Genomic DNA, 15781 nt, shown 5'->3' with positions numbered 1-15781 from the left:
TACATAATTTCATTTTTAGGTTAGATAGAGATATGTTTTTCTTTTTGCGCTGTAATATTGAAAATTGATGGAATGAAATTAAATGCAATGCATTCCGAGTGCAAGTGCATCATCAATTTTTGCGTACGGAAGGACTGACAGCTTCTCTACAGTCATACGGAAACGAACTGCAACGCTGATGAGCAGGTTGAGGGAAGCACTAACACCTTCCTGAGGGTAATTAGCGAAAAGTATGACTGTCCCATACTGAGGCACTGGATACACACACATACCTGTGTGCCCGGTGTGTCAGTATGTAGGGGCAGATATCCTAAGTAAGTATTACCTAAATCTGTATTGTTATTATTTCTCTTTTTTTTATTTTATTTTTTTGGTCTGTATTTACTCTACTAACATACATTTTAACCTATTGTTTTTTTTTTGTACACTAACAACTATGGATCTGAAATAAACATATTTTTATTTCTTTTATTTTTTTAAATTGTATTGATAGAAGTTTGTAACGCTCGTTACTTAAATTTTAAATTTGCGGCTTTACATAACAGCATTACATTGCGTTTTTATAATTAAGTATCATAACGATTGAATATGAACTTAAAAGCGGAATTATATTTGCCTGACGTGTCGTATCGTATCAGAAAATAATCGGTATGACCATTTGTATGGCAACGTTTACACATAAGTGTTGTGACATGTCGTGATGACTTCTGACGTGTCGCATCAGACCCGATCCTGGTTCGCGTCAGAGCGGCGGGTTTCAGGGGGAGCTGAAACAACGCCTTCACGACACGTCAGATTAATGAGCGCGCGCGGTAGTGCTGTGTTGTGACGCTGTCTTCAAGCTGCCTGCGGCTGTTGCTAATTTAAAACAGTGTCCTGATGCGTCATGTCATGACACAACACGTAGTGTCACGTCAGCTCAATATAAATCCGCCTTTAATTACATACATTTTGATGTTGATGTGTGATACATGAGTCTCACACGAAAAGATATAAAAGTAGTCAAGGAAGACACTCTTTAGAATGCAATAGGTATGCACAAATAAAACGATAGTAAACAAGGCTATAAAACTGAATTTACTACTAGAACCTGCAGAATTTGCCACCGGATAAGGAAATTTATGCACTCAGAATTAAAGCGTCATTTTAAGTAACAGGTGCATCTCTGTCTGGACTGAATTCACTTTCCGATTCTTACTTCTAAAACTTAAATCTAATACATTTTGTTGGCTTGTGCATAAGTCTTAACATCTAACTGCTTTATATCCTGTCTGTTTTAGATATTATGATCCAAATCACTGACTGCGACAGATCAGACAAAATAATTATTATTATTTTGAACGGATAATAATATACGAGAGAACTATTATTGTTCGGATAGTTGTTTCAGTCAATAGTCTTATAGCGAAAAGGTTCGACCTTAAGAAGCTTTCGCTTAACTGCTGGATCAAGGATCGGATACAGAAGGAGAATTCTTGAGGACGGCGCGTATTGTGAGGAGGTTCCTCACTCTGGAGCCCTGACCGCCCTGACCTTGCTTGGGCATCGAAAAGTCCCACAGCTTGGAGGCTTTAATATATTCGTATTTGTGGTACGTAGTACAAGCCCGTTCCAATATATTATAATGACGAACAATCACGGAATGAGTTTACAATCACAGATAACGCGAAATAACACTTTAGTAGTAGTTTTTTGCTCAAACGGTGAAACATCGTGAGGAAACCGGCACCTAAACATTTTCTTAATTATCTACTTGTATGAAATCTGCCAATCCGCATTAGGCCAGCGTGGTAGACTATAGTCTAACTGTTGAGCATGGATATCCTCTCATTCTGAGAGTATATCCATGCTCAACAGTGAATCAAATATGTTAATGATGATGATGATGAGTAGATACCTTTTCAATTTAGTAAAATAATGATGTCTTACTTTAACAATAATTGTCTTGATTTGAAAATTGTCTTGAAAATTTTAATTCAATTTCGCCTTATTAGTTAGTTTTGAAACATGACTAATGTGGTCCAATTAAGGGAAATCACCACAGTTCAGCAAATTGGGAATAATTTTAACTTAAGTATTAATATTTATTTTTGGGTCAGCTTCGTTCTAATTTATAACGATGGTAATTAAACCAATTAGCCGCCATTATTTCGATCAAACAAAGGAAAATAATTTCGACCTCAGACCTTGGTAGGCCCAAACACGAAAAATTAGTCTGTGAATTAGGGGAGCTCATTAAATTTAATTATTAAATAAAAGAGAAAAAATTAGGCTTATTTTTTAACCCCCGACACAAAGTGGGGTGTTATTAGTTAGACGTGTCTGTCTGTCTGTCTGTGACACCATAGCTCCTGAACAGATGAAGCGATTTCAATTTAGTTTGATTTGTATGAAAGGTGACTTATGTGCGAGTGTTCTTAGACATGTTTGATGAAAATCGGTTTAGCCGTTTAAAAGTTCTAGGGGTGAAAGTGGGGAAGAATGTCTGAAAATACACTCGAGTGGGGTCTCAAATGAAAGCGCACTGAAAGAGAATTGATCTAGAGTGTAATTAATAATTTCATGACATAAACAACGTAGTCTGGTACTATAACAACTATTATAGTACAAGAGACTACGTAATTGCTACTATTGATAAATAAAAGTATAAGTTATACTGATAAGAAACTAGTAGAATTTACTGGCTAATCCAACTAATATCATAAAAAAAAAATTGACTGTATTTAGGTTCGGGTGGATGAATTTATTGCAATTAAATGGCTTAAAACGATACTGGGTTTAGAGATTGACTATAATCAGAAAAAGCACGTAGACTTTTTTAAACAGATATCCCAAAGGATTTAGATATAGATATGTAGGTATAACCGGATACATCATCATCATCATTATCAACCCATATTCGGCTCACTGCTGAGCTCGAGTCTCCTCTCAGAATTAGAGGGGTTAGGTCAATAGTCCACCACGCTGGCCCAATGCGGATTGACCAACTTCACACTCGTAGAGAATTAAGAAAATTCTCTGGTATGCAGGTTTCCTCACGATGTTTTCCTTCACCGTTTGAGACACGTGATATTTAATTTCTTAAATAACCGGATACAGCTAATCGTAAAATATATGCAAGAAGGTACATTCATATTTGCGTTATCAAAAATACACTGTATTTAGAAAATAACAGCAAACGAAACAAAAATACATCTGGCACAACGAACGATACTCAGTACGGATAATGGGTGAGGCGTTGACTTAACATTTGGTATTCAGGTCCTTCCTTTTACCATTCTTTGTATTTTGTACGTTTCATTTGAAAGCCAAATGGGTCAGCCGACTCGCGCGCTTACTTCCACTAGATTGTTCTGCAGATGTGTAGATAAATATTCGATGCAGCCTTTGATTGCTCAATTGGATACGATGGAAATATTGCAACACGGCTATTTTTGCTTTTATCGATGCTCAAAGAAAAATTCAGATACAGAAATTTTATATTAGGCCCGTGAATGCCGCGATACTTTAAAAATGTTTGAATAAAATAAGTAAAATAAAATAATAAGGTTTTTTATAAAATCACTTGTGGACACCCACGACTTTGTCCTCGTGTATCAAATTTTTTGATTTTTCACAAATCCTGTGGGAACCATGAATTTTTCCGGCATGAAAAGTAGCCTTTATGTTATACAGAGTAAAATCTATTTTTATTCCAAATTTCAGCCAAATCGCGTCAGTAGCCGCAGCGTAAAGAAACAAACATACACACTTACACACAAACTTTCGCCTTTAAAATGTGATATTAGGATTTCTAAGTTTTCAAAAGTCTATGGTTCAAGAGTCGATAGAAAATAGATGAATAGTGGATTCAAACCGATTTTCACTCACAAATTCAAGTTTTAAGGTTAGTTGCTTTTAAGTTTGATATTAAATATTCAGTTTAATTTAGTAGGGAAGTTGTGTACGGTATAAGTTTTAGTTCTATCATAATAATAAGAAGACTGTGACGGCTCTCCTGGACGTTACAGACAACATTCTTAAATCGCAGGACTCAGGTATGTGCACTGTTATGGTGCTCCTCGATTTTTCCAGAGCATTTGACAGTATAAATATCGCACTTCTATTATCTAAGTTATCCTACTATGGGTTTGATGTTAATGCTGTCAAGTGGTTTGACAGCTACCTGAGTAATCGTACGCAGTTTGTAGAATTAGGATACGAAGATGGTAGCAAGCGTCGCTCAGCGTCAACTTCTGTCACCAGAGGCGTTCCACAGGGTTCAGTTTTAGGTCCGCTACTTTTTATAATCTATTGTGCAGATATTATACATGAAATTAGAAACTGCAAGTACCATATATATGCGGATGACTTGCAAATATATTACTCATGTAAGCCGGAGGACATAAACCAAGCTGTGAATAGTATTAACGAAGACCTTGATCGAATTGCAAATTGGTCTGACCGCAACTCTCTTGTCCTTAATCCATCGAAGTCCAAGTTTATGTTATTCGGTACAAATAAACTCTTGCACAAAGTCAACTTGGCTACTGTTAACATACATATTAAAGGCAATACATTGGATCGAGTTTTCAAGGCGCGTAATCTTGGTCTATTGATGGACTCAGATCTTAGGTTTGAAGACCATGTTGCAGAGGTAGTTCGTAATTGTTTCTACCGACTAAAAATCATTTACAAAATACGTAACTACCTCTCCCAAGAGCTGCGTATCCGTCTAGTAGAAGCCTTAGTCCTTTCTAAGCTGAATTATGGAGATATTGTTTATGGCCCGCGACTTCTATGCAGGACTAAACGTCTAATACAGCGTGTGCAAAATGCTTGTACTCGTTTTTGTTTTGATGTTCCCTCAAAAGCACACGTCACTCCATTTTTAAATAATTTTGGGTTACTAAAAATGAGATCCAGACGAAAGTATCATTTGGCAGGCCTACTTTTCGGTGTTTTTAATCAGGGTAAACCGCTATACCTTCTAAATAAATTCACTTGGGCGGGTGATGGTGGCGGAACGGAGCGTCGAAGCTGCCGTAATCAATTACGGATACCACCTCACCGTACTGCCGCCTTTAGAGGTTCATTTACCTACTCCGCCACTAAATGTTGGAATAACATTCCCCCTCCATTGAAAAATCTTAAGTCTAAATTCGCATTTAAAAAACTGCTAAAGAGATTTCTACTTGAAAAGCAGATTGAATTCCAACATCATGTGGCGGAGTTTTCTTTCTTATAGGTAAATAACTGTAAATTCTGTATAAGAATTGCATAAATTTGTAAATACCTTTGTATATATGATATAATTTTATTTTTAATATTTTTTCTTCTCACGTTGTTATTCTTTAGTATGGTATTTTATTGTCTTTCCCTTTTTATTTTAGTTAATTGTAATGTACTATTTTAAGTTTAAGTTATTATTATTGTTTATTTTAGTCAATAAGGTTGTTGTGTGCTGTGTTTGTGGCGGCATCTGGTCAACGGTTCCAACTGAAAACCAGCGCTGCATGCTCTTTTTATTTAAAGAGTATGTAGCATTATGCTGAGTTGGATCCGTTTACTGGGTTGTGCCACACATCGCAGGATATTGTTATAGAACAAATTGTGTTGTGTGGCATAATTCACTAATAAAGCTTTTTTCTTTCTTTCTTTCTTTCTTACTTTGAGGATATTATTAATCTATGACCTTTTACTCCTACACAAGTATCTATTTCTTGAATCGGTAATCTTACATTACCTAACTTATGGCGTAGGAGGATTGCGAAGTAAGTTCAACAATATTATGGAAAAATGGAATGGAATTTTCCAGAATAGTTGGAATCTCTCTAATGTTTTTTACTCTTTAAAGCCGCAACTACTGAACCAATCTGGCTAAAATTTGGAATGGAAATGGATTTTACTTTGGATTAACACATAGACTACTTTTCGTCCCGGAAAATCGATGGTTCCCGAGGAATTTGTGATAAACTAAATTTCACGCGGATGAAGTCGCGGACGTTAACTAGTTAACATTATAAATTCAAATGTTAGTCTGTTTATTTTTAAAGGTATGAATTATAACAACCAATCAATGACATTTTGAATATACGATATTGTAAGATAAAATGAAAAATATAATATTAAAGACAAGTGGATGCTCGAGACATCATCTACGTACAATTCAGTTTTTCACAAATCTCGCGGGAACCATGAATTTTTTGGTATAAAAGTAACCTATATGTTGCTCCATAACCTCCTGCATCTTTCAGTTGGGTTTGTAACTAACCGCCAGTCTTGTTTTTAATCAATGACAAGGTAGCCATCAGGTGAGATTGCAGTCAAGGGCTAAAATAAACTATATTATTATAAGACTACTATTAGTATTCAGAACTATGTTAAGATTTTTTGGTATAAAAAGTAACCTATAATTATGTTGCTCCATAACCTCCTGCATCTTTCAGTTGGGTTTCTAACTAACAACCAGTCTTGTTTTTAATCAACAACAAGATAGCCATCCGGTGAGATTGCAGTCAAGTCAAGTCAAAAAATTTATTATTATATATAGTATTATATATATAAGACTACTATTACACTATACTATTACAACTATGTTATAAAGGTACAACGGTTGGTACACACATCCTCTGCTTAGAAAGGTAGTACACAAATATGTATACGCCGGGGATAATGTAAAGCCCTCATTTATCTGGTGCGAAGCCGCCTGCGAGTCACGTTCTGTCTATTAAGGGGTGTAAGTGGCGAGATATGACGGGTTATCAATATTGAGCGTGCTCACGTCCACTAAGCATCCAGTCTACACTCTACACAACATAAGCTTTATATGTGACTAAACATCGCCCCGTGGTTTTATCCGTATAATTCCGGTTCCCGTAAGAATACGGCAATAAAGTATAGTTTATAACATTCACAAATAACGTCGCTTTCTAGTGGTAAAAAAATTTTCAAAATCGGTTCCGTAGATCCTGAGATACAATACCACAATGTTAACCTATTTATAATATAAGCATAGATAAAGATGCCGACAACTTCGTCAGTGTGGACGAATTAATTGTGTTCAGAAAGAAAATGAAAACTTGTCAATAAAATTTTCAATAAAATATTTAGTGAAAGGAAAATTTGACTTACTCTTCAAAATTTATTTCAAGTTGGGAATCGAAAAGAGCCTACACTTATTATCAAATCAAGTATTTTTTTACAAGTAGTCTCTTATAGCTCTTTTCTGATCATATCCCATCGATATTATTTAATTAATTAAAACTGATCGTGTACTAATCTATATATAAAAATGAATTGCTGTTCGTTAGTCTCGCTAAAACTCGAGAACGGCTTAACGGATTTATCTTATCTTGGTCTTGAAATGTTCGTGGAGGTATAAGGAAGGTTTAAAAGGTGAGAAAAATCAAATAATTTCCGGGAAAACCCCAAAAACTGCCCTTTTCTATTTCCCATACAAACGTTTAAGAGTCAAGCGGTAGGGGTAGGGTAGCGGTAGGGTAGCGGTAGGGTAGGGGTAGGGTAGGGGTAGGATAGGGGTAGGGTAGGGGTAGAGGTATAGAAGGGTAGAGTAGGGATAGAGAATAAGTGCACAAAACGAAGCTTGACCGGGTCCGCTAGTCTATAATAAATTGCTGTTTGCGAAATAGTAATAAAGGGAAACGAAATCTGAATTAGAGTATAAATTATGCGCGAGTCGTGTGGCCTAGTTGTTAAAATACCGCAGTCAGTTTTATTTATACAATACTCAGTGACCGTTAGTAACTAATATCAATATACGGAGTACAATATTTGGGTATATTGTAAGTGTGATACGTATTTGGTCTCGCGGGAGTTTTGTAGTTGTGGACTAACATCAAACGATTACATTAGTTTAGCAACTTCACTTGTATTAATAACGTGGTGACTGGAATACATGCTCGTCTATACTATCTATACTAATATAAAGTGGTGGTGTTTGTGTGTTTATGAGTTTTGAAAATGTTAACCAATATTCATCATTATCAACCCATATTCGGCTTACTGCTGAGCTCGAGTCTCCTCTCAGAATGACAGGGGTAAGGCCAATAGTCCACCACGCTGGCCCAATACGTATAGGCAGACTACACACACGCAGAATATTAAGAAAATTCTCCTGTATGCAGGTTTCCTTTACCGTTTAAGACACGTGATATTTAATTTTTTTAAATTTACACCGGAATCGGAGGCAGAGGTCATATCCACTGGGCCATCACGGCTCTAAGCCATATCACGATTAGTCTAATACTAATATTCTGTGCTATAGGATATCTCCTCAGCTCACTAGTTGGCCGAATATAGGTTGGTAATGATGATGATGAATTAATTAATATTAGTATTAGTAGTAGTATAAGTATCTACCTAGCACCTGAGCAAAGGCATTTGTATGTATTTTATATCCGTATTCGAAAATTAGAACTATGCGGGGGAAACAGCAGGGATCTGCGATGTTACATATTAGTGTTGTATATTTGTTAATTCGTAGAGAATCGTGCCATGCTCCATAAACATGATTAGCATCAGTAACTATCTGATTAATTACTCTATACCTACCACTATACTCTCTTCAATAATACAAATAAATACTTGTAGTAACATAATTTATCAGTAAGTATCATTAATTTTTATTTTTTTTTAAATTACGATTTTTTTTTTTGGCGCACTCATCCTGCAGGTCAGGTATCCTTTTTATAGGAGAGTGAGATGAAACGCACTAGAAGCTTAGACCACGCTGTGGTAATGCGAGCTAGAAGGCTAAAAAAATCGATTCACTCTTTGCAAAAAAAAAATGAATCGAATTTAATGATTTTTTTATTGCTTTAATAGATACGCTTCAGGTTCAAAGGGCCTAGTGGCAGTTTGATATTGTGACGATCACGTTGACGTAAACGAATTTATATGGAATTGAAACAGTTGTGCAATAGTGCCACTAGATGGCGCTGTTTCATTTCCTTGGAAATTCGCGTTTATGTTAACGCTATAGTAACAGTATCAAACTGCCCTCTGTTCAGTTTTACTAAAGCATAAAATCTATCACCCGTAACAAATCACATTTTCCGAACGACATTATAGAGAAGTGTGAATTGTCTCAAAGTCTATCTATGTAGCATTTAAAGTTATTAACCCCGTATTTGAAAACACATAATAACTCTGTTCGAAAAAAGATTGAAAACTACTTACTAAGCTTCTAACAAGACGACTTATTAAAGGCCAAATACCAATTATTACTTCAAAAGAGTTGATTCCATTGTACTTATTCTGTTTAATTTAACAAAGCAACAAAAGCGTATACCTATAGATTAATACTGTAGCTATCAATTATTAATATACACGTGAATAAATCGATCTATTCGCAATAAGTGTGCGAATGGAGTGACCCATTTGGCTTCCAAATGAAACGTGCTTTATACAAAGGATAGAAGGAACTGAATACCAAATGCTGAGTCAACACCTCGCCTATTATGCGAAGTAACACTGCACCAGATGTATATTTCGTTTTATTTTTGTTGTTTGTTGTAAATTTAAAAAAAAATCCGTGGCTTTTGTAAACAATACGCTCGGGTCTTTTTGTATTTGTGTTTGTGTACTCCTTTTGCGTATTATTCCGTGTACAATAGTTCACTCGTCTATAAAAAGGCACGTCCTCGCTCACTGATTTCATGACACCCAACCTAAAAAAAATACAGCTACATATCTGTTATAGTTGTAGTTTGCCCGACAAATGTTTTCTATCCAAATCACAATAAAGCTTTGTGAATTTGTAATAATATTATCAATCCCTGAGATTCCTTTTATTAGGATAACTCTAACGTTTTTGTACTAATCGATATGTCACTAGCGCATCAAATTGAGGCTAACAAAAGTAGTTAATAGGGATGATGACAGTTTTTTAAATTGTATATAAAGGGTCAGATTTGCGCTCCATACAAAATGGCACGAGTTAGTGACGTCGTTGGCTCATTGGTCGTTAGATTTGTATGGGCGTTTAAACAAAATTACTAATATCTTTGTTATTTGTGCGTTTATGTTAATAGTTCATTTATTAAAAATGTCACATTTAATGTAAGGAAGCTAAAACTGCATGAATTTTTATCTAATTACGATAAAAGATTTTTATTAGATTTTGAAATTTTATAATCTTATTTATTTTGCAAATATCCAGTCAAACTTTGCTTTTTATGTATAAATTAGTTAACATTGACCTTATTTATCCGAATTTATTATAAAAATCAATATATTCCAACCTAGTCATCATCCCCATTGTCTTAATAGAATTAAGTCGCATAGTAAACAACGAAATTATTTAAACAAATAATACCTAAATATTGTCTACAATACCGAATTGTACAGTGTAAAAACTGTAATTACATTATACAACTATAACTGTAATTATATTATACAACTACGAGTATATAATGTAAGTAAACACAATGTTGTGCATGTATGTACTCAATGGAGTAGCTAAATTCGGATCACTTTTTGCGGTGATTCTGTAGGCATGTAAAATAACTAATCTATATCTATACGGTACTTCCGGTTATAAGGTACTTTTTATAAGAAGGGGGTGAAATAGGGGTTGAAAGTTTGTATAGAAAGTCCTTCATTTTTAGAGTTACAGTTTTAAAAATTTGTTCACAAATCATAAAATTTAATTTTTTTTTAATTCAAACGCGTATTCCACGCGGACGAAGTCGCGGGTGTCCCCTAGTAGTATATGAAATTACTACTACCTAGCGGATAAATTAATAAATATACTCGTATATTTACATCTTAATACATACTCAAACATGGTTTTACTAGTCCATGGTCGTCTAATAGGTAAGTACGGTAAGCAGTTATGTAGTTTGGCTTGGCATATAAAATCAAATGAATGCGTTTTATACTTCTACTTGATATGCGCTACCTCTTAAAGAAACCATGATCAAAATTCCATAGAAGCATAATTTTTCAGGTTCTTTAAAATAAGATACGAGTAGAACTGGCTGAGAAGTTATCAGCAATCATTAAACCACAAAGGATAAATATTAATTCTATAGCAAAAATCAACTACACAAGATTGCAACTAGGTGTGCACTCAATTACACACAGCGAATATAAAAATTAAATTTTACATTTCTTTTAGTTTGGATAAGATTAAATTTCTTTTTATCGCAGGTGATTTTAAATGAGAATCGTCGCTCATCTCTTTTGACGAGATTTCTGCACTTTCCTCTCAAGACCTTGGAAAAGTGCCGCTAAATATTCATTCATTAAAGCGCACTACTTTTAAAGTTGATGAATAGAAATTCTAAAGCCGAGGCGGCTGTGACTGGAACTTTCCATTGTACTCGTGTGCTTTCCGCGGTTACTTGCGAAGGTATATTTATCCGCTATGCATTCGTTCAATTCGGTGTGCTTTAACATTTAAGTGTCAAATTTCTAAAGAGAAATATCCACGTGTCTATAAAACATGGTGGCGCTATTAGCAGACTTAAATTTTTATTTCTTCAGTTTTAAACAAACTAAACTTTTTAACTTCGGCACATTAAATAGCATATTCAACCACAGAACAGCAAGACGCCGCGAATGGTGGCATCTATAAGTTTTGGATGTCCAAAACGATTTGCACCCAAGTTTCTAATTCGATTTGATATTGTTATTTTTGTTAATTGCCTTACGGATACTTTTTACCCGACTACGGCGAAGCCAAAAGGAAGGGTAATGTTTTTGGCAGTCTATGTATGTATGTATGTTTGTTCCACCGTAGTGCCTATATTTATTGAACCTATTTCAATAAATGAGGTGCCAAAAAATGCGTAATATATCAAATTAAGACATGAGCTATTTTAATGGAATGAAATGAAAATTTGAATGGAAAAAAATGGAATTTAAACCTCATATTCTACCTCGAAAAAAATTAAACCGAGATAATCACTATGTGTTTGATATCAAACAAAAGTTCTTGACGAGCACATTACAAATATGTACATATATCATATTGCTTAAGTCAAAATGTATCTTTAAAATGCGATCGTAAAGTTCACGCGGTCCAGTCGTTTCATATCAGAATGCGACGATGTAGGTACTCGTAGGTACTAGTAGATATTGTAAGGCTAGGCTCAATCGGGTAACGGAAAAGTATTAAATAAAAATACAGTTTAAAAACTATAACCCAACTACGTAAAAAGGGGTTTAAAAAGAACGAAACAAGAAAATATTTCAGATTAAAATAGAGAAATGCATAGGAACAAAAATGTTCATGGTAGAGCCATGGTCGCACCGACTATATAAGGGCTAACTCTAATGTGATTATGCTAGGAACACTTCTATTTTAAACATAGGTACATGTGATGTGTGGTATATAATGGGTGCGACCACAGCTCTACCATGACCATTTTTGATCCTATGCATTTCTCTATTTCAGTCTAAAATATTTTCTTGTTTCGTTCTTTTTAAACCAATTTTTACGTCGGGTTATAGTTTTAAAACTTTATTTTGTATTGTTAATGTAATTCTAATGGCGCTCAATTGAATTTGAATGAACCATCGTCAACGTTAGTTCCAAGTTGTTTCAAGACATAGATACATGACGCATTAAGTACCGGCGTAGCAACTAATAAGCGGGGTTGGCCGACCGCCCAGAGTGCCCCAGATGTTGACAGTCGAATTCAGAACTGACCTTCAAGTTTTTTTTTTTTTTTATTCATTACAAGTTAGCCCTTGACTACAATCTCACCTGATGATAAGTGATGATGCAGTCTAAGATGGAAGCGGGCTAACTTGTTAGGAGGAGGATGAAAATCCACACCCCTGTCGGTTTCTACACGGCATCGTACCGGAACGCTATATCGCTTGGCGGTACGTCTTCGCCAGGACGATGACACGCTCGACAAATGTGCCATCTTTCATAATATGTTTCCGGTAGTTTCTGGTCTTTATATTATTACTAAATGACGCCGCGCGGTTTCACCCGCGTGGTTACCGTTCTCGTAGAAATATAGCAATAATCTATATCCTATAGCCTTCCTCGATAAATGGGCTATCTAACACTGAAAGAATTTTTCAAATCGGACCAGTAATTTCTGAGATTAGCGCGTTTAATCAAACAAACAAACTCATCAGCTTTATAATATTAGTATAGTTTATACCACCATTATACCAGCCGGTTCTAAATCATTTAGTGATTTTGCGGTTATCACATCCTCATTCAATTAATTCCACCATTTAACTACTCAAACACTGAGGAAGTGTTTGAAGGGTTTAAGGGAAGCTCTTTGGCATCTGAGTCTGTGTACCTCTTAGTTTAGGGTTCACTTTCAATGAGTCATTCTTTTAACTCTTAATTAAAATTATTTTAACTAGCCAACCTAGTCAAGCTTCGCTTTGGTTACGCAACCAACCAATCACAAGAAAGCTATAATCGTTGTTATGTCTTTGCCAGTAGAAGCGTAACAGACAACACATTTTGAAGTCTTTCATAACTACTTCATAATTCATCAGAACATAATGTTATGGAGATTTCACTAGCAAAATTTTCAACCCATATTCAGCTCACTACTGAGCACGACTCTTCTCTCAGAATGAGAGGGGTCTTCACACACGTACAAAATTAAGAAAATTCTCAGGTATGCAGGTTTTCTCACGATGTTTTTCCTTCACTGTTTGAGACACGTGATATTTAATTTCTTAAAATGCACATAACTGAAATTTGGAGGTGCATGCCCTCCAGAGCAAATGTAATATCCACTGGGCTATCACGGCAAGGCACGGCAAATTTTACTTACCCATTATTATTTACTAGGCAATAATAATTGATCAATAAGATTATACTACCATACATGAAGAGAAAGGTCAATCTTTGTGTTCTTGTACAGATGTAATTGAGATAATATTTTTCTTTTATATCCCTTGGCAATAATAAGGAAAATAAGCAAACAATAACTGGACCAATTTAGACTGGAGAGATTTCCACAAGGGGTTCGTTATATTGACTACGTCTCCGAGCGCGGAAAATAAGCGACCATATCGAGTGCCACCTGCTTGGCTCATAATTATTCGCTTACCAACTGAAGCCAATAACGCCAAATCACTATTTTATTACTAAACTAGCAGACACCAACATCGTCCGTGTAGAATTTAGTTGCTCACAAATTCCTCGAGAACCATGTATTTTTCCGAGATAAAAAGTAATCATGAGTAAGGAACTATGAATTTTTCCGCGATGAAAAGCCTAGCCTATTTGTTAATCATGAGTAAAATATATTTCAATTCCAAATTTCAGCCAAATCGGTTCAGTAGTTGCGGCGTTCAAGAGTAACAAACATACAAACTTTCGTGTTTATATTTATACATATACACTAGCGGATGCCCGCGACTTCGTTCGCGTGAAACTCGATGTAAACTTTCAAATACCTCTACCCTACCCTACCCCTACCCTACCCCTAACCTACCCTACCCCCACCCTACCCCTACCCCTACCCTACCCTACCCTACCCTACCCTACCCCTACCCTACCTCTACCCTACCCCTACCCTAACCGTACCCTAGCCTACCCTACCCTACCCTACCCTACCCTACCTCTACCCTACCCCTACCCTAACCGTACCCTAGCCTACCCTACCCTACCCTACCCTACCCCTACCCTACCCCTACCCTACCTCTACCCTACCTCTACCCTACACCTACCCTACCCCTACCCTACCCCTACCCTACCCCTACCCTACCCCTACCCTACCCCTACCCTACCCGTACCCTACCCTACCTCTACCTTACGTTGAAATTTTTCCTGAATTTTCTTTGCTATAAACCTCACGGAGCCTGAGACCTTTCCAACGAATGCAAAACCGTGGAAATCGGTTCGTGCGTTCTGGAGTTATAGCGTCAGGAAGGAAAACCCGACTTATTTTTATATAGTAGAGAGATTAGTAGGATATTTTTACTTATGTTTATAAGTTTAGACACTACGAGTGACTGGAACAAAACACTGGCTTATAGCCAGTGTTTTGCTCCAGTCACGTAAGCAAAGATCCAGCATATGTGGAATGCGCTTGCCTTTACAGTGCCTGTTTACTTGGTAGGGAAGAAGAGACTTGGTAAGTATTTACATCCTTACCAAGTCAATGAAATATAAGAGCCATATCATATTAATGGGAATCAGGCTCCAAAATGAACGGACAAACAAACCGAAACTGCCCCCCTAGGTAAGCGGCATGTAGTTTCTCTTTCTACGATCGCTAACGCTTCGAAAACTAGAAAAATGTATGGGAATGACATTTGTTATCGACATGTCACGTGATATGATCTGTCATTCCCATACATTTCTCTAGTTTTCGAAGCGTTAGCGATCGTAGAAAGAGAATCGACTTGCCACTTGGCTAGGGGGGCTGGTAAACTACTAATATACGGTATGCCCCGCAAATTATTAGGCTACCCGGCAAGCATTTTACGACTTCCAAAAAGGAGATTCGACTGTATGTATGATGTTCTTTTCTTTATCATATTTGAAACTTTAGAATCTAACACAGCTCATAAAGGAGAAACAAATACATATTAATTTTAACATACAAGGAAACCCTGTTGCACCTTGGCCACATCACTCTGGCCAAGGTTAAAAGCAAGGCAACCAAGACCAAATGACGAAGGGCGGCGCACCGCGGAAACGCCAAGGCCGAGCGATCAACGTCAATCATTCGTAAACAGGAGGTTTCTCAATGTAAACATGCTTTCAACCCTTACCCACTTTCTCTATATATCTATATATCGAAGGACTGAATAGGTATGGGTCAGCTATGGTGGAATCTTG

General features: G+C 36.2%; 1 protein-coding gene across 1 annotated transcript in view; it reads right to left on the bottom strand.

The window, feature by feature from the left end:
* The window catches only part of LOC112046768 (protein unc-13 homolog B), a 463016-nt gene that overhangs the window by 434880 nt on the left and 12355 nt on the right, over positions 1 to 15781 (bottom strand). The window lies entirely within an intron of this gene.

This window comes from Bicyclus anynana, chromosome 17 (genome assembly GCF_947172395.1).
Source record: "Bicyclus anynana chromosome 17, ilBicAnyn1.1, whole genome shotgun sequence".
Classification (NCBI taxonomy): Eukaryota; Metazoa; Arthropoda; class Insecta; order Lepidoptera; family Nymphalidae; genus Bicyclus; species Bicyclus anynana.
This window is presented reverse-complemented; position numbering and strand designations above follow the sequence as displayed.